This window comes from Thunnus albacares, chromosome 14 (assembly GCF_914725855.1).
Source record: "Thunnus albacares chromosome 14, fThuAlb1.1, whole genome shotgun sequence".
In the NCBI taxonomy this organism is placed as follows: Eukaryota; Metazoa; Chordata; class Actinopteri; order Scombriformes; family Scombridae; genus Thunnus; species Thunnus albacares.
The window spans coordinates 5,238,466-5,257,499 of record NC_058119.1 but is presented as its reverse complement, the minus strand read 5'-3'; the positions used below and the strand labels follow the sequence as shown (position 1 = coordinate 5,257,499).

General features: G+C 40.5%; 2 long non-coding RNA genes across 2 annotated transcripts; one reads left to right on the top strand and one right to left on the bottom strand.

Moving 5' to 3' along the window:
* Window positions 1-2,437: 2,437 nt before the first annotated feature.
* On the bottom strand, window positions 2,438-3,626 carry LOC122997561. The gene is made up of 3 exons (XR_006407235.1): window positions 3,553-3,626; window positions 2,788-2,876; window positions 2,438-2,527 (listed from the first exon to the last, which is right to left on the bottom strand). It is a non-coding gene; the product is annotated as an uncharacterized LOC122997561 (long non-coding RNA).
* A 7,078-nt stretch (window positions 3,627-10,704) lies between these two features.
* LOC122997147 lies at window positions 10,705-17,608 on the top strand. Its single transcript, XR_006407155.1, has 2 exons — window positions 10,705-11,179; window positions 16,423-17,608. It is a non-coding gene; the product is annotated as an uncharacterized LOC122997147 (long non-coding RNA).
* Window positions 17,609-19,034: the final 1,426 nt, after the last annotated feature.

Here is a 19,034-nt window from a genome sequence, read left to right as displayed (position 1 = left end):
GCTTGAGATCTACTTGCTTTTCACCAACAAGACACACATTAAAACAAACTGCAATTGGATATACAGTAGTTTCATTTTCAGACTTTGCTGCATTTACTTAATCATACCTTGTGAAGCTTTTGACCATGAGTAACACTATGGAGCAATGTTTTTACGAGTTGGTACCCATTTGGTTGTGAACATGCAGGTGACGCAATTCACATCCTGCTGCTTGTTTCACCCTATTCTGCTAAGTGACAATTGGTGTCGGTACAAGGCCAACAATGTGGCAGTATGCTAACAAAGGCAGTGAAGAAGAAGACTGCAAGCAAACATGGATGTAAACAATGCAGGATTTAAAATATTTATTTTAAAAAATCAGCTTTTCAAATGTTTTAAGAGGAAGGGAATGCATTTGACACATTTGTTAGACCTCAAGGATACACACAATTGCTGTGGTCAGAAATGCTGATACATAATTACAAACATAATTTTCATTGGTTTACAAGTAAACTCCACAGGGAACCTTTGATTGCATCTTGCAGATGTGCATTGTTAATATGTAGGGATGCATACAACCTCCGAACACAGGATAGCCATCATTGGCACACAAATGTTAAAAATAAGTATATCATAGGCTTTAGAGTTAAAATACCTTCCCCTAAATGGATTGAACAACTGGGAAAATATATTGGAACCACAGTCAAGCTCAGTAATACTTGAATCTTGTAAGTTATGGGTTCAGACGACACAACTGTCAATCACCGCAAGACCCACAAACACAAATACTCCTCTCAGATAACGACATGTGCAGCGAATCAAGTGATCAAGTGACACTCAGTCACACAGATCCCTCTCTTCAAACACTCACTCAAACCCACCACAAACGGAGATGGAGAGGCCTCCAATCGAGTGAAAAGTCAAACTCCATCTCAGAACCAAACAAACAAGAAGATTTGCTTAAGACAAGCGAGACCAAACAGGATTAGTGTCGACTGAATAAAACACCGACATAAAGGACATAAAGGAGTTACTTGGATGTCACAGACAAAACTCTGCTTTGCTTTTCAAACCACTGTTTGAAGTCTGAAGATCTGGATATAGGTCAATAGCGCCCACTCTCTCTCTGTCTCTGTTTAAAAATCATCCAGACCTTTCCTCCTTCCTCCAACCGCAGATATCCTACAATTTCTGCCAAGTCTTCCCTTGGCTTCCATCCAGTAGGCGAGCACAAACCTCCCCTCCCTCATTCCAAACCAACCATCCATCCCTCCTTCTTCTTCTTCTACTTTCTCTGTCTGTTGTGTAAACCTCTGAACTACAACCACGGGGATTTTCATGTTTTTACAAGAAATGAAGTTTGACATGGCCCTTAAAGGTACAGCGAGCTGCGTGACCCCAGGTCCCCTGAAAGCTATTCAAACCCCACAAGAGCAAATTAAAAATGCATTGTCATTAATCTGAAGTGACGTCTGTTTTTTTTTTTTTTTCCCAAGTTCAAGGACTTTTTTTTTTAGGTTACAAGCTTTCCATCCCTGTCCCTCCTCCTACTCCTCCTCCTCATCATCCACCCATCTCCCTGGCAAGAAGTATTACCACTAATCCTGCTGTCTGAATCAAGCCTGGGACCCTCTTCACATTGATGGCCAAGAGGGAGAAACCCCCATCCAAAACCACACTGCTCTATGAAGGACGTGTGAAAACCCTGCAAATATCTGGGTTTGGAGTAATGAGAGGGAATCTGATGTATAGCTCAGAAACATGAACGCTGTTTCTTTGGTTTGTTCTCTTGCCCGCTCCTTCCCTCGGCTCCTTTCCCTCACATACATGTGACGCATCAGTGAGTCTCGGTTTGTGTTACTGGTGCATTCAAAGAGCTGATAGTTGTATCAAACCTAATTTTTATTGGCACAGGTCAAAAGCAAATACCAGTGTTCCAACAGTCAAACACTATACACACACACACACACAGCTTTCTTTGTTTAAAGATATGACGGCGTGCCTCGGATGTAAAATTAAACATGTTTAATCAACAAAGCTCTTCTTTTTGTTTCCAGTCACATAAAATTGTCCACAGATCCTCATCCAAGACTTGAATGTGAAAGCAAGTAGGGTTTAACATGCAGTTTCAGTATTAAAGTTAGATAGCCAGTGTTCCTAAAGTAGACTGAAGTATGTTTAAGTTCTGTATTTTCATGCCAAAACACTTAATAGCTTAAAGGCTGCAAATGGAAATCAGACGGCTCCTGATATCCCGTTTTAACTTGTGAGAATCAACATGAAGTATGAACATTGTGCAACTTTTCAAAACATGGTTGACTTATTCTCATTACTGAAGGATTACCTTTATCGCTTTAAACGTCTCCAGAGTTGATTTCGACATATCTTTGGTCATTCTGCTTGCGCACAAATATCGTCAGTGCCCACAGAAAATGAACAAAAAGCATACTGGCACTGTGCTTTAATAAATAATAAATAAAAGCTGCTTAGACACCATGATGCTCAGCAGTGACACCATTTACTTGAGGGGCAAGTCAAATCCATTGAGCTGTAGGAAAACAGATAAAAGGTCAGAGGTCACAATGCTTTTGTCCCCCAGGATAAATATGTGATGATTTACAATGGAGGAGCTGGAGAGTCTCATCTTGTTTTGTTAAAAAGACATAAAAAGTCTCAGTACTCAGTACTAACCAACATTAGACCACCCATTGAACACACACACACACACACACACACACACACACAAATAAGGCCAGATTTAAACCCCAGTGGTGACAGATAAATGGGAAGCCTGAACATGAGACTCACTGTATCAACAGGCCTTGAAGGGTCACTGAGGGAGAGGGCTTGTCCTTAACGCCTTTGTCGTAACAGCAAACATGCAGCCAGACAATGACCTGAATCGGAAAGGCATTCCGGGATAAACACAGCTGACTGATGAAGGGCTAAACCACCCCAACAATGACGTGACAGCTAATAACTAAAAAAATAAAATGGAGTGAGGCATGCAAGCTAGATCAAGCAGACAACTTGAGCTCCACTGCTGTAGTCTGTTTACTCTGCAACGTATGGCACCACTTGCAATATGGTGGTTTATTTATGCTGACATGCACTGTGCACTCGTGCTGCCAATGCTGCTGTTGCACACTTCCTTTGTTAACCACTGCTGCTAACATTACTGCAATTGCTGCTGCTGTAAGCCAAGTTAACTGTTGTGCATTATATTTGCTGTACCAAGCTTGGTTTACTTTAGCAGGGAGGAAAGAGTTAACACCTGGACGGCAAGCATCAAATTTGTACTCACATAATGATAAATACATTTAACACATATAGGTTGACTCAAACAAGGATTACACTCATGAATATCCCATATTAGACTTTTAAAACTATCAGTAACTCTTACTTCTGGTAAGTGCAATTACATAATATAATTATACAATAATTATATTTCTTCCATTGTAAGTAAATATTTTATTCATCTAGATTCAGTTGTTACTTCAGAATAATTGTAGCATTATAATAACGTTAACATGGAGTCCATAAAAATCACAAATGACTTGTGACTTAACTTACACTTCAGTCTTTTGACTTGGAATCACTCAATATCCTAAACAAGCCTGAGGATTAAAAATGATCTTATAACATATACACTTGGTCAGCAGCAACATGCAAAACATGCAGCTAAGAAATATCAGACTGAGATAAAACTTCCACTGCCATTCAAAATTTGAGGCCACACAAAGAACGGTAAGTTATGTTTAATAATCTATGGCCAGCTACGGTTTAAGATAATGTTAGCTAAGAAGTTAGTGTTGAATACTTAACTTTGAAAATGTGCTATGTCTCAATTCATGTTCTTCCGTACTTACATTTGCTATTTTGAGTGCATGAGTGCATTCACACTGACATTTATAGCAAAATGCAGTGTACTATGAGAACCCAGAGTTATGGTGTACTCATAACGGTCAAAAAGTTGAGTATGGAACACTGGACACTTCTCACCCTCAATGGCTGCCATCTTGGCTATGTAGCGGTAGGGGAGGGACCACCAACCTAGCAGAGATTTTAAAGCAGGCTAAAAGCTGTTGTAATTTTCACTGAAGGACTGTTAATATGTCACTTTATTAAGTTTTATTATTTCCAGAAAGTAACCATGTAGATTCCCAATATGTGGTAAGTTTATCCAAATAATGCCTGTTTGTAAAGCTGTTGCGACATTTTCAGAGATGTGAGGAGCCGCTAAATGTTTTATTTTTATAAGCCACATAACAGTTTGTATTTTTATTCTAGCTACATTACAGACTAAAATAATTAACTTAATCTCTCCGCCAGTGAGGTTATTTTTTTGTGAGAAAAAAAGTCTTAGTGGAGCTTTGAGTTGAGGTTATTTTGTCACTGTACAGTTAGGTAGGTTTGTTGAGGACTTGGCAAGTTCCGCTCGGGAGTCCAACCTCCCAGGAAGTGAGGACGCCATCAAATGTTGTGATCATCATTTCCAGTAAGTGAACAACAGCCATGTCCAATTTGAGACAACACTACCCTGTCCAAATTCATGCACTACACAAGTATATAATGTAATAATGGAAGTATCCAAATAGAGACACTGATGAAAACAATAAACCCTCAACAGTGTCAGCGTGGTAAGGAAATCCATAACTCCATAACCTAAATGCTGTCTTTTAAAATCATCAGCATATTGGTAATGTGTAATGTTAGCTATCCATCATTGATTTGTTTTTAGAAGTAATAGCCTAATATTTCCTTCTGTTTCAGTAACGTGTTAAGGACTTAAAACATGATGGTTCAGTCTTGAACTTGACTTGGGAAATTTATTTAAGGACTTATCTTGATACTTGTCTGTCTTGACTCTGGACTTGCAAAATGTCGACTTTGATCACCACTGTTCTGTACTGTAGAATCTGGTCAAAATTCGAATGAATTGCTTTAGAACATGTTGAGTTTAAGGGCTTTCCATAGGACTCAAGTAGGTCAATTTAACATAAGTACTCGGTGACACTAAGTGGACCACATCTGAATTTAAATAAAAAAACAATCAGCCTCATACATCAGTCTAAAGCTGATATGTCATGAAATGTTCAAAAGTGCTTTCCTGTAATGCTGAAATGGAGAATGGTACTCAAGGACTATTTTTCCTTTTCACACCCTACCCAACATACCATTTATTGTGGCATTTCTGAAGTGCCATTATTAGGTGCTATTACGAAGTAAATTACAGTATATCTCCCGACACACATGCTAGCTGCAATGACACTGTAAATGTTCATACACACACACACACACACACACAGCAGCTGGTGCATAGGCTACATCTGTACATCTCAAACACTGATAGACCCCCATTACTTTAATATGAAAATTACAACCACATGAAATTTCTCCCATGGTTCAAACATACAGCGGCTGGCGACCACACTGTATGGCAGGCTGTCGCTCCAGTTCTGTGCTTTTTTTTTCCCTCCTTCAACTGTAGATCAGGCACTTCAAGGTTTGCCAACCATAACACAGTTGGCACAGCATTTGCCCTCCCATCACAGCCGTGCACGCAAACGTTGTTTTACTTCTTTCTTCTCTTTTTTCTTCATCATCTGTTTATTTTGGTTTTTCGTCTCTTTTCCGAATGGAAATTTTGAGGTCGATTGGTGTTGCCTGTTCCGGGCGAACAGTTCCAAGCACAAAGGGTAGGATGAGGGATGGGCGGAGGGTTGAAGGGAGACAGTAAGAAGTCGCGGGGGAAATTTCGATTTTTAACCGGCATTGAGGGAGCTTCAAAACAGCTTCCATGTGTTCTTTATTTCAGCTGGGGTTCGATGGCAAATGGAGCGAAACGAGAGCTGGCTAGACCCTCTACCCGACACACAAGTACTGTACGCACACCCGCATACACACACAGAGAGAAAGACGTACATACTCTGCCCACTATCCCCATCCGCCAACCACATCCACTGACTGCAAACCGATACAGAGCAGAGGACTGTACTTTCCCAGACCCTGCTGCCAGTTTGGACTTATTACATTACCTAGATTTGGTTTATGACAATACAACAAGACACTGAGGTTTGCAAGAATGTAGGACTGTCTTACAAAGCCATGGATATACACATATTATAGTTTACAGTCATTCAGGGGAGGCAATTGAGTATATACTTTCTCTTTTCCAGGAGCAACAGTCTGCTTCACATTCAATCTGTTTCAGGCTTGGGAGCTGCCAGTAGACTGTTGGCCACAGAGCAGGGCTTCCTGCCTTGCTCAAGGGCATAGCAATGCTAGATGACGAGGGAGAAGACAGCATTACTCATTCATTCTCCCTCATCTTCCTGGCTGGTAAAGACACTGAAAAAAAACACCCATCTAGCCACAACCCCACTGTGTCATACTAACATGACAAATTTCTTGGCCAAGCTATATCAAAAGGAAAATTCTGGTTAATTGCAACTTGCGTCTTATTCTCGTAGTTGTGGCCATCATCTTTACTGATTATGATGATAACAGTCATGATCTGATCAGGCAGGAAATGGGAGAGGTCAGACAGTTATTGGACCTTTTGTAAACAAACCAATCTTTGACTGGACAGGAAAGGAAGGTCAAAGTTGAACCAGTAAGTGAGTCTGTAAATTGTGATGGATGATAACGACGGATAAGTTGGGATTCATTTTATTGCTGTTTTGTCTTTCAATTCTTATGCCAAAGCAATGTTTCTGCATTCCATTTATTTAGACACTTTGGGCCAGTGCTACAAGCATTTAAAGGTTAATATGTTTAATGTCTTAGCAAGCAGACACGGACCAACATAAACATTCAGTTGGAGTTGGGTTTCTGGCCACCTGGAAACTGTAGGCCCAATATTCACTCTCCTTTAAACTTTGCTTTGGTCTCCACAAACTCCTGTGGTGGTGCTAAATGTTCCACTATGTTCAATAGCTTGTCAAATTTGTTGGTCTGCTGTTTGTTACTGAGCAGGTAACGTACAATGTGTTTATCAGAGCTTTATTACTGCAAACAGCTGCATACCACAGCTGGAAACTGATGAGAGCAATAAGACTTAACTAATATAGTTAAGTTGCTGGCTGTAAAACCAAAACAATGAGCTGAAAGATGCTAAAACTCTGTGGTAGAGCTCAGAGTAACCTTCAGAGTTGGGTGATCCGGGTTTGTCACCACAATAGACACTTTTCATATTTCACATACTAATTTTTTTCATCGTTAATGTAAACATATTGATTAGTGCAGCTTTAAAATAAGACCAAAGTTATAATAAATCCAAATCATCCTCTAACAGAAGAAATTTACTGACCATAGTTACTAATGTTTAACTAAATAGACATTTGATCCTATTTGTGACATAACTATGTTCATCAGCAGTAATCCTCAGTATAAATGCCAATGACCATTACTAATGACAATAAACATTTATCAGTTGTTCTTTTAAGCTTGCTGCTTGTCAAGCTCTAATCCATTAGAGCAAATGTTTTGTTTCTTACTGCTAGGAGGGAAGGCGGTCATGGAAACAAGCATATTACAGATAAACACAGGAGGTGAAGCCCTCCTCTGTTTGTTCTGCTGTAAACATGAAAGCACTTTCATGCTGGTGGAATGCAGCGATGAGTGTGTTTGTTTCATGTATGAGTGTATATAGAGCTATATGTCTGTTTATGCTCACCCTTGCATGTGTCAGCACTATTGCTCAACCTTGATATATCAGCTGTATCACCACGTCATGTTTCAGTGAACAAATTGACCTTGCTCTCTGCCATTTGTAGCACAAATGTTGCAATATCCGTTGGGACATATAGCTATTCTAATTTTGGCTGCTGATGGGAGATGCCCCTCCAAAGTTCAGCTACAGCCAAACTCTCAAACCCACCAAATGAAGAAACAAGATGACCGTGGTTAACATCAGCCAGAAATAGTTTTGCTTGTCACTGAAAATCAATGGATTTCTTGAGGTTTCTTTGGTTTATTGCAGTGGACATATCTTCAGCATTCAAGGCATATGGTTGTAAAGAGAGTATACATGGAAACAAGGGTCATAAATCCATGAGTGGAAGTCTGAGAAAGCAGTTAAAGGTTTTTCAGCATCAGTATATATCTGTCAACTTTCCAATCTTTGGTAGTGTGCATCTCACACTTTTAATATTGCTAAATGATAAGTTTGTTTAGCCTTTTTTTTAACATATGTACTAAAAAAACTATAACCCAGTGAAAAATTTGATGCTGCCACAGCCTAATATGTCTGCTGTATCTAATTTCATGGCAATCCATCCAAAAGTTATCGAGACATTTCACCCAAACTTCATGGTGACGCTGGATGAAAAGTCAGGGGATCAATAAAGTCAACAGGATTCATCCTCTGGAGACCACAAGCATTTGCACAAAATTTCATGGCAATTCATCCAATAGTTGTTGAGATATTTCAGGCTGGACCAAAGCGGTGGACCGAATGGCTGACAGTAGGTTTCCAGTTACCATCCACAGAGCAATGCCACTAGCATCAGACCTGTATCAGTATATTGTTTTTGAGTCTGTCCCCACAATATAACATAATTGGTCATTTGGTAAAAGACTTAAAAATGACCTAGATATCATTTTTGGTGACAACCTTATCAAATACTTTTGAGTGACTACAGTTGACCAAACCTTAATCATTGAAGTGGCTGATCAGAAAATAATTATATGGGTTGTTTTGGAGGGCAACAAGCTGTTGTTGTTATTAGGGAGTTGAACAGCTCAGCCAGATTGGGCCATCATCCTCTAACACTTCTCTTGACACATCCTTGGTGTAAACACACAGCATGCTTGGTGATGTAACAGAGCTACTTTCAACGGATCAAAAATGCAGATGTGGATTTATGTCAAAATAAACAGCACTGACCATGATGATTGTAATGAAGGAATATGTACTCCACTGCTCTTTTATTTATAATGCAAGCAGCTCTTAAAAAATAATGGGTCACTTTAACCATTAAACTCTGGTGGACAGCTGTAACAATGAGCAACCTGTGGTCCTGCAGTCTAGACACACTGTAACAGGTTCCCTCATGACTGTGATTATGCTCTTAATCTCACGGAAAATGTCAACGATCCGTGCTAAATAACTTGACCTATAGCCTCTCTACACATACACACACAACCTGACCTATAGCCTTGATACACATACACACATAAACATACACACACACTGTGCAGATCAGCCATTGGTGTCCTCCCCCCAGAAACAGGAAAAGGGGAGGTATAACAGATTACTGGGATATACATCGATCAGGACGTTACATCGCTCTTCAGGTTCCCATATACTGTTCAAAAACACACACAACTATTTAAAATCGAGCCAGATCCTCCCTTGAGACGAGTTAACAGCCGACCAGATGTGGCTGTAATGCTGTTTTAATGTCAGACTTATATAGAAACTTCTATAGGAACAACCTGCTTCATCCAGAGGGCCTTCAACACCTCATCACCAGCACTAGAGCCGCCGAAGCGAAACAGTCAAATCCCTTGTCTGACGATTAATTTAAGTTTTATTGCAGCAAGTGTAGGCGGTCAAAGACTGAGTGCTGTTTGATAGCATCACTGCCAAACATTTGGATGTTTTATCTTTCTTAAAGTTTGGCGGTTCTGCTGTCTGGGGATGATGTTTGTTAACATTGCTATGGAAATGTTGGACATAACAATTATTATCATAACGGGAGTCATGATGAGGGAATTTCCACTGGAGGAGTGTGTGTGTGTTTGTGTGTGTGTGTGCATGCGTGTGTGTTTGTGTGTGTGTGTGTGTCTGAGGAGGAGATGCAAGCAGAGATGGGAGAGATATCTGCGTGATGATAGTGGTGGTTTGGACTAAATCATCATGCAGGTTGGTACAGCCAAAAGTCTCTGTCTCATTCCCTCCCTCATCCATGAAGCCTCTGCCTCTTTCTGTGACTCTCTCACTCTCTTTTTTCCTTCTCTCCTCATAGCTTTATCTTATGCAAAATAACCCTGTTCTTCATTTCATGACCTACCAGATCATTTGTGTTCAGAACAGATAATGTAAAAGCTTTCATGAGAAAAAACAAAATGCTTTCAGTGGAAATAAAGTCAGTCTAACTGACCAGACCTACAATGAACTGCAGCTTAGTGAGCATTAAAGTGAGATTTTGCATGAATGAAGGGGAAGCATACCTCTAATTCTGAGTTTTAAGCCTCACTGACTCACCAGTGGGACAGTCATTACAAACTCATGCTGTGCAGCCAAAATTTTGTTTAAATCTGCAGAACTTTATTTAAATTCCAGTGGATAATCCAGAGTTAACATGATACCAAAATAATGTGGTCTTAAAGCTCAGGCTAAAACCAGGGGGAAAGTATGTGAATAGGTTCAATTGTATATGAAAGAGTTGTGTCTGGAGCAAAGGTGCATGTGTGCTATCTCAAAAAAACTTGGGTGGGTGCAGCCAAGTCATGAGCTAGATTTACTGTGGGTGTAATCATTGCTGTTCAGTGATAAAGAGATGCAAAATTGACTATTTTGGCCCTCTCTCACTTTGGACAACAAACCTGTGGGTGAGTTGCAGTTCATTCAGAAAGCTGCAGACAGAGTTCTGACTTGGAAAAAGAAAAGAGAACATTACATCTGTCTTCATACTGTATCATGGCTTCCAATATGCACAAGAGCTGACTTAAAAGGGAGGAGAAGAAAGAAGCAAAACTTCCTTACTTGGTCTGGTATGACTAGTAGCGTATGGTGGCTAATGTTAGCAAACTTAATATAGATATTGCAATATAATGTACATTACTGAGTTACTTCACTGACACTTTATTTAACTTGCGCTACTGTTATGCAACATTGTAGCTTTTACCATTATTCCATAGTTGTCACTTATGGCCACTGTTCAGTATAAGTTATATAGGCTCGCGTTAAGGCCTGAATTAATGCATCAAAATGGGTTTGACGTGCTTGAAGGACAACTCCATCTAAGTTTTTTTCCAGGTTGTATAAATGGAAACGCCCACAGCCGTTAGCAAAAGCAGTGAGGTGGGTTAGAGCACTAATGCCCCCTGGAGGAGAGAGCTGGGAGCAGAGCTGGAGCATCAAGACGAATAACACCTGCAAGTCACATTGGATTCTGCTCTGATCCGGAGCCGTTTACTGGCGGGAGGAGAGTTCAAGAGTTTTTTTTTTAAACTTTGAGCAGCAGCAACAGTGAGTGCTCCGTCTATGTGTTTCTGTTAGCACATTTAGCAGAGCAGCAGCAACAGTGAGTGCTCAGTCCATCTCTGTGGCTACTGGCTAGGCAGGCTAGAGGGTTTATATAGGTTTCTATGTAGCAACGTCATCATGCAGAAACCTACGCCAGGTCATGTGGGAAAAAAGTTTTTAGAAGGTTTGAGAAAATGGCATTTTGATGCTAAACATACATACTTTGACCAAAATTTGATTTTTCAGGTTTGAATTCATATAGAACACTACTGGGAACCAACAGAATGATATAAAAACCACAGAAAAACAAAATATAATGGATCCTTTAAACGCTTTAAGTCGTTAATGTATGAACAGACCTATCAGGTCATCTAGTATTGGTCTTCTTGCTGCAACCAGCATCAATTCAAAGTAATGCGAAGCTGTCTACAAGTTTTATGCTTCAAGTTGCTATTGTATATTAGCAGTTGAACAGTTGGTGTGTGCACGTTGTAAACCACGTGGCTGTGAATGGGTGTCCTGAACTACTTTAACTTTAAAATGCATTTGTCTTTCTTTTCTTTGAATTTCCATGTAAATGGCAGATTTGGCAGTTTTTCCTTGAAAACAAAATGTTAGCCAATCGTCTTGCCAGCAGTCAAGCTCTTAGTATTCAAAGCTTTGGATGGTCTTGACATGAAAACTAGTTGGAACAGCACAGCGGATTTCAGTAAATACAATCAGGGGAGATACATTATAAAACCAGTCCTGGCTGCCATTGTAGGACATTTCAGCTAACATTTTCAACCCAGATACTATTGAGCAACATGAGTTTATGTATTTTTAGCACATTCCCAGTGAGAAATGAAGCCAAAACCATGACAGTATTGATGAACTTAAACCATAATTAGGTCTCATTATATCAGAGATACAGGCTGTAAAGATGTCAAACCTCAAAACAACTTTACGATATTAATCATTAAGGCTGCTTTTGGCAGTCTGGCAGCACCTTCAGGCAACAGGGGATGGCTGTTTTAACCGGAATAACAATTAGGTTCTTTATTCCTTATCCAACTTTAATTGTTGGCGAGTATTTATAGTTGAATGAATTGTGCAATAGTCCTTACATATTTTTGGCTGGAACGTAACACACGCTAAAGTCTGTCTGTGACTGACTGACTGAGTCAATGACAGACAGTTACTGCATTAAAACTACTTTTCAGGTTGTGGGTAAGTGAAATAATATATAAAGCATATAAGTAATAGTCTAAATATTAAATGTTTCTTATGTGTACAGCACCTTGAGTTACAACTACTGTATGAGAAGTGCTATACAAATAAATAGACTTAAACTTACATAAAAACAGACATCTTAAAAATGCTGCAATGTCCATGTCTGATCGTAACCAGGCAACACACAAATTAAAAGCTCTCTTGCGTTTCATACACAGTCCAACCGTATAATACTAGGTTTGACCTGGTCTTGTTTATTGTATGTGAGATCCTGTTTCTCATGCGCTACGCCAACACTCTGTGTATCCTACTGTGAAGAGGTATTTGCCAATATGTCATCATCGGTGTAACAACATGAGAATCCTTAATTTTTATTGCACTCTGATTTAAAGTGGCTCTCATTCTGGTTCTGATCTAATGAGTCGGAGCTGCAGACGGCTATTGCCAAACATTTCTGAGAGCCAGTTCCAAAACAAACCCTCGCAGACGTTGGGGTGAGTCTTTCAGTCTAGTGAAATCAAACCCATTAACCTCCTCTTAGTCCTCTTCCTCCTCCTTTACAGTAAATGTTGATGAGTAAATAGACCACAAAGAGGGAGAAAAGGCAAACAGAGCCTCTTCACTCCCGCCTTTCATTGACAATCTCTTCTTCTCCTCTTGCTTTTCACAAGAGTATGAATACAAAGTAATACAAGTACAACTCAAACTGAAATTAAAATAAATTTTTGCTGTGAAATTAGTATATATATTATTAGTCTTTAATTTGACTTGTAACATATTTGGCCGACATTTAAGCTTTATTTATTGCCATGATTGGGCCTCCACATTAGAATGGATTTTGGTACTAATTTGATTGTTGCAGTATCTGTGTGGTCAAGTACTATAAACAATGTTACTTGCTTAGCTTTAGCTTAGCTTTAGCTTAGCTTAGCCCGTGTCTGTGATTAGAGGGGTTACAGGGTAATGTACAGGATGAGAAGGTTACAGATGTCTGTTCCTGTGAGTTTTGACTGTCTGGTTATTTGTCATCACAACAACTGGAGCCATGAAAAAGAGACAACTAATGCTAGCTAACGCCTATGTGGAATGAACACAATGCTGAGCGTGCAAGAGCTGTCAACGACTCAGTAGAAGTTGAAACAACATGAAGCAAAACAGAACACAGAGCACTTTGTTAATGTTACCCAAAAAGTCACTCAAGCCAGGGGGGGTGTTTTGACCCAGTTTTAGTGTTATTTTTCATTTTACTGTTGGGTTTTTACCCAAACTGAAGCTTGTTATAATTACTCATTTTAAACTTACACATCATGGTTTGTTATTGATTGTAAATAACTTGTGTATCTTTTGAATGTCATGTGCAGTGTCGCCAACTATTTTCAGTGGGAAGTAGCTAAAGCCCGCAGGAAAAGTCGCAAGATGTCGCTAGATGATGTCAAATGCTAATTTGCATATCTATGACATTATGACATATTTACATATACATACATACGTGCAAGATTTAAAAAAAATCTAAAGAAAATTAAGTTAAACTGAACTGACTGTAAGTAGCTATATCATTAGCTCAAGCAGCTCCTCAATGTGCATCTACATCTACCTCTAATAAACAAAAACTGTTTTATGCAGGCTGTTGTATCGACTCTAACTGGAGTATCATGAACAGAGAGATGATAATGTACTGGAATAAATCCACTATTGTTAACTGTGTCTATTGTAACAAAACAAAGTCAAACTTAGTAAAGTTAAAGCATTTAGAATCAAACAATGGGGATCAGTGATTGGTAAGTAGGTACGCACATTAACAGCTCATTCATGTCTCTGTCTGGCTGATGATTGATCGACTGAGTGAACTGCTGCTCTGTCTCACCCACAGGGTCCAGAGAGCCTCATTAGTGTTGTTCACTGGAAATACTGGCAACTCCCTTCAAGGAGAGGAGTTAAGGTCTGTCCAAAAAGTTGCTAGACACATCGCTAGCTGCTTTTTTGAAAAATAGTCACTAAAAGGGTCTTAAAAGTTGCCAAATCTAGCGAGAAAGACGCTGAGTTGGCAACACTAGTCATACGTACATCGTTTTGTACAAGAAACAATCATTTGTGACAGTTTTTAGCTGAAGCTTGTCATGTGTAACAGGGTCAAAATAAGAAATTGCTACTGAGTAGAGCTAACCCAGTGTTGTATTGGTGCTGTATTGACCCAAATGTTTTTTATTGTGTAACCAGTCATAACCAATACTGTGTGAGCTTGTTGAAAAGGGGGAAAAAAAACATCTTGTTGGCTACAGTGCTATGACGTGCTCTAGTCTGCAGCTCCACCAGGAAGTTGACAGCAAATCTCCTAACAACGCTGGCTCTCAAAAAAAGTTTGATCTCTTTTTGAAGGATGGAAAAAATTGCACAATATCATCATAGTTTATGTCATTACACACAGAGTGAACTGAAAATTCAGTTTCGACTTTAAATTTTGCAAACATGCTATATATGTGTAACTAAAAACCAAAGTCAACACACAAAAACAACCTGTACATTACACACACACACACACGGGAACAGCAGCCAAGCAGGTGCACACACACTCCAGCCCTTTTTCCCCTTTATTTTTCTACCTGATTAAATACTAAATTAAAAGGCCTTCATGTTCCTGTCTGGGGACTCTGCCTTGGCACACGCTCACCAACCTGGCTCGAGCACTGCTGCACGTCCTGGGAAAAATCATCATGTATGGGACTTACACAATTTCCATGTTGAAATCCAAAGGAACAATATTGATGTTTAAAAGTCTGTATTTTCACCATCCTTCATACACACACACACACACACACACACACTCACTTTAGTACAAGGAGTTCATTGAGGGAAGAAAATAAGACTAAGCCCTCTTGATTGCTGGAGCGGCCTTTTCCTCCGACTCCCTTGGGTCACCTGCTGCTCCAAACCACCACCACCACCACCACCACAACCACCAGCTCCTCCCTCTTCTCCCTTCTCCACACTTCTTTTTTTTTCTTTCTTTACATTGTTTGCAGACAGCGGGCCAGGAATGTGTTAATCCGTTGAGCACGCCTGCAGATTAATTGAGGGTGTTTTTCTTTGATCAGGACGGCGGTATCTAACGCTTGAAATATTTAAACTCAATCAGCAATGATCAATTAGCAGAACAATAGTTACAGGGTCGGAGTTGAGGAGCAGGCAAGTGCCCCCTCGTCTTTCTCTCCTCCTTCTCCATCTTGTGTTATTTTGCCTGTCTGTTGATGATGACCCCCCGGCCAGCAATCAGAGCAGTGCAGGAAGGATTAGACGGACATTAACTATGATTAATGGGAAAAATAACAAGGCAGCCAAACAAAGGCTCCACTTCCATGGCATCTCGGAGACGCTTTGAAGGGGGCTTCTCTTTCTTGATCTTCTTGTGCACACTGCATGCAAATACACACATGTGCACTCACACTATGCAATATGCACAGATGTACACACAGATACGCAGACATACAAACACACTCCCCCACACAGAACACACACTTTTCCATCTGTGGGCCACCTTTCACTCAGACTGAGGACCTATAAATCAAAGCTGGAAGAAAAAGAAGGACCCCTGGGCTTGTGTTTGCGATATAAAGAAGCAGAGTGTGTGTATGTGTGTGTGTGTGTGTGTGTTTGTGAGAGATTTAAGGGGAACTGTAGGGCCATAAACCCCCGAGGCTGAAAGAGAACAAAGGGCAGACATTCATTAATCTCTTTGTGCAGACTTCTATTCTCTCCACTCTATTGGAGTACAGTCAACGACACACACACACATACACAGACTCTGCTGCACTATTATATGTGACAACCTGCCTCTTCAGTGTGTGTGTGTGTGTTTGTGTGTGTGCATGTGATCTCAAATAAAGCCCATATGGAAACACAGCTTCTTGAGAAATGCATCTTTTCCATACTGTTTATGTATTTATTCCATTGATGTGGACACAAATAAATAAGTGATATGTGCATGTGTGTGTGTGTGTGTGTGTGTGTGTGTGTGTATTCCTGGCTGGTGTGTACAGTGCCTCAGAGGGAGCTGGTGCTGCAGCCAGGCCAGGGAGGCAGGATGTTCCCATGCTATGGAGTGTCAGGCAGCTGGCTGGCCCGCAGCCAAGCCAAACCTGTGGCGGCTGGAAGGAGAGCGGCCCAGCACTGAGATCCAGTTACCATTTCCTCAATCACCGAGCAAGAGAGAAAGAGACCTGATGAGCAGTCTTTCCTGTCTACAGAGAGATGATAAAATGATAGATTTGGAGAGCAGGCTCGGCTGTGGGCAAATGCCCCGCGCCAGCGAAAGATGAAAGCCGCATTTCAAATTTCACTAAGAAAGATAAACTGCCAATTCTCTCATTTCTTCTTCTTCTCCCAACATGCCCGTCAACCTCCGCCCCCGTGGAAAAGGAGGGAGAGGTGAAATAGATGTGTGTACCCCATATGGAAGCCATTCTCCCGTCCCTCTATTCACTGCTGGGAATGTTTTGACGTTTTCTGGAGATGAGCACTGTGATGTCACACACTGGCACAGTACTGCTGTGTCAGGAAAGAGGAGGAGAAAAAGAGCGAACGGAGAGAGAGGAGGGGTGGCGGTTGGCGGGAGGAGGGGGCAGGAGAGAGCGAATTGCTGAGCCGCCAGTTTTTTCTCACCACACTGTAAATTAGCGTGCCGGTTCCTTGATGGAAAACATTCGGGGGGCAACACCGAGGGGCCTCCTGAGACCCGAGAAATGCGAGAGAGCCGTGTTCAGTCATGGATGGGGGTTTTGGTGTCCTTTCAGTTAAAAAAGGCCCATGAACAAAACTTCTCTCCGTCAGGATGGGTCCCAGCAGAGGAGCAAAAGCCTGAGAGAGAGCAGATGAGCCCTGCTCTGAAACAGCAGGGGCTGCTTCTAATAAAGTCTCTACATACTCCCCCCTTTATGGAAAAATCAGAGGCGGTACAAACAGCCCGGCCTCACACTCTGCTGGAGATAATTAGGTAAAAATAGAAGAGTAATTTCCACTGGTTAATATTACACATCTGTGGTGTTGTCCCACTGACTGTCTCTTGAAGGGGGACATGCTGCGAGCTTCAGACACACTCCCAAGGCTTTATTTACCAATGACACTCCATGTAAAGCAGATACACTTACCTCACTGACCTTACTTAATCATTGTTGTCATTCAAAAATGTTGGATGTTAAAAAATAAAGATGTTTAGTCTAGAATTTCTACACGCTAATTCCAAAATTTTTATCATTATAAATGGTTTTGGAACATCGATTACAGCTTTAAAAAGGCTCAAAAGGTGAACTCTGTATTTATAAATGAACTGAAGATGAGTGACCTGAGCATTTTTCTAAAAATTATGTTTCCATGAACTGACATGCACTGCAGCTGTGTTTGTGTGTGTGTGTGTGTGTGTGTGTGTGTGTGTGTGTGTGTGTGTGTGTGTGTATCCATCATACTGCCAGCTGTAATTGGTGCATTTCTTTTTTATGTGAGCTTTTAGTATTTTTAGTAATGTATCAAATCAGGCTCTCGATTTCAGAAAGTAAATGTCGAAGCGATTTCATAGCACCAGTATTGGCTTGTGACATTATCCCTGCAGTTGAAATGTTCTTTTTTACTCTTCAGAAGCTGCAGTTTAAAATTCTAAAGCTGCTCTAATCAAATTTTTTATATTAACATTGGATCAAATGACTGTGCGCAATAGAGAATTATCATCTGACTCTGCGGTTTCCCTCAGCACTACGGAGCGTTTTAGCATCTTTCAGCTCATTGTTTTGTGATCCACAACTCTACTGTTACAATTCAGTCTTACCTTGTTTCCAACTGCACACTACCTGGCCACAACTAAACAGTAGTTAGTTGACTAACTGGTGAACATATGAGAGCCAGATATTTCCCTCAGGAGTTGATGGAGAGCAGTATTTGAATCCTGGGGGGAGCCAGGGGGGGTCTTAGCTTCTTGAGACCTTGAACAAACAACAAAAGTTTGAGTTTGCTGGGGAAACATATAAAGTATTATCAACCATTATCTTATAGATACAGACAGACAGATCAGTGATTTGTAAATTCAAGCCATATGCACACTTTACAGTATGTGTAGGGATTATATGTTTCAAATTAATAGTAACTGTCTATTGTTGACAAGCACATCTCACAGTCTTCATCAGCGTATAGAGGTAACTCAGCCTAGTTGTCATCATGGGGACTTTTGTTGATTGTCATTCCATCCTGTCTCCCCTAATTTCCTGTCTTCCTCTACACTGTCAACTGTCAAATAAAGGCACAAAAAAGGCAAAAATGCCCAGAAAAAGTACAGTTGCAGTAAGATTTTGTCAGGCCTCTGTTTCCATGGTCAAGAATGAACCTCCATGCATAATGTTTAAAGATTAATTCTACCATAAAAATGTAATGACAATACCTGCAATGACTGAACCATATCTGGTATTTGATAAAAGGCCAATAGTGGGCTGACACAGATCAGAATAACCAGACTAGACACACTCTTCTCCCTCTCCCCCTCCTCCTTACAGTTGTAAGATCTGATCTTCTGCTCTCAAGTTATAAATTTGGACAGAGAAGGGAGGCGAGAGGTATAAAAAAGGGAAAAAGAGGGGCCAGTCTTTACGAGGCTCAACTGTATTGGCTG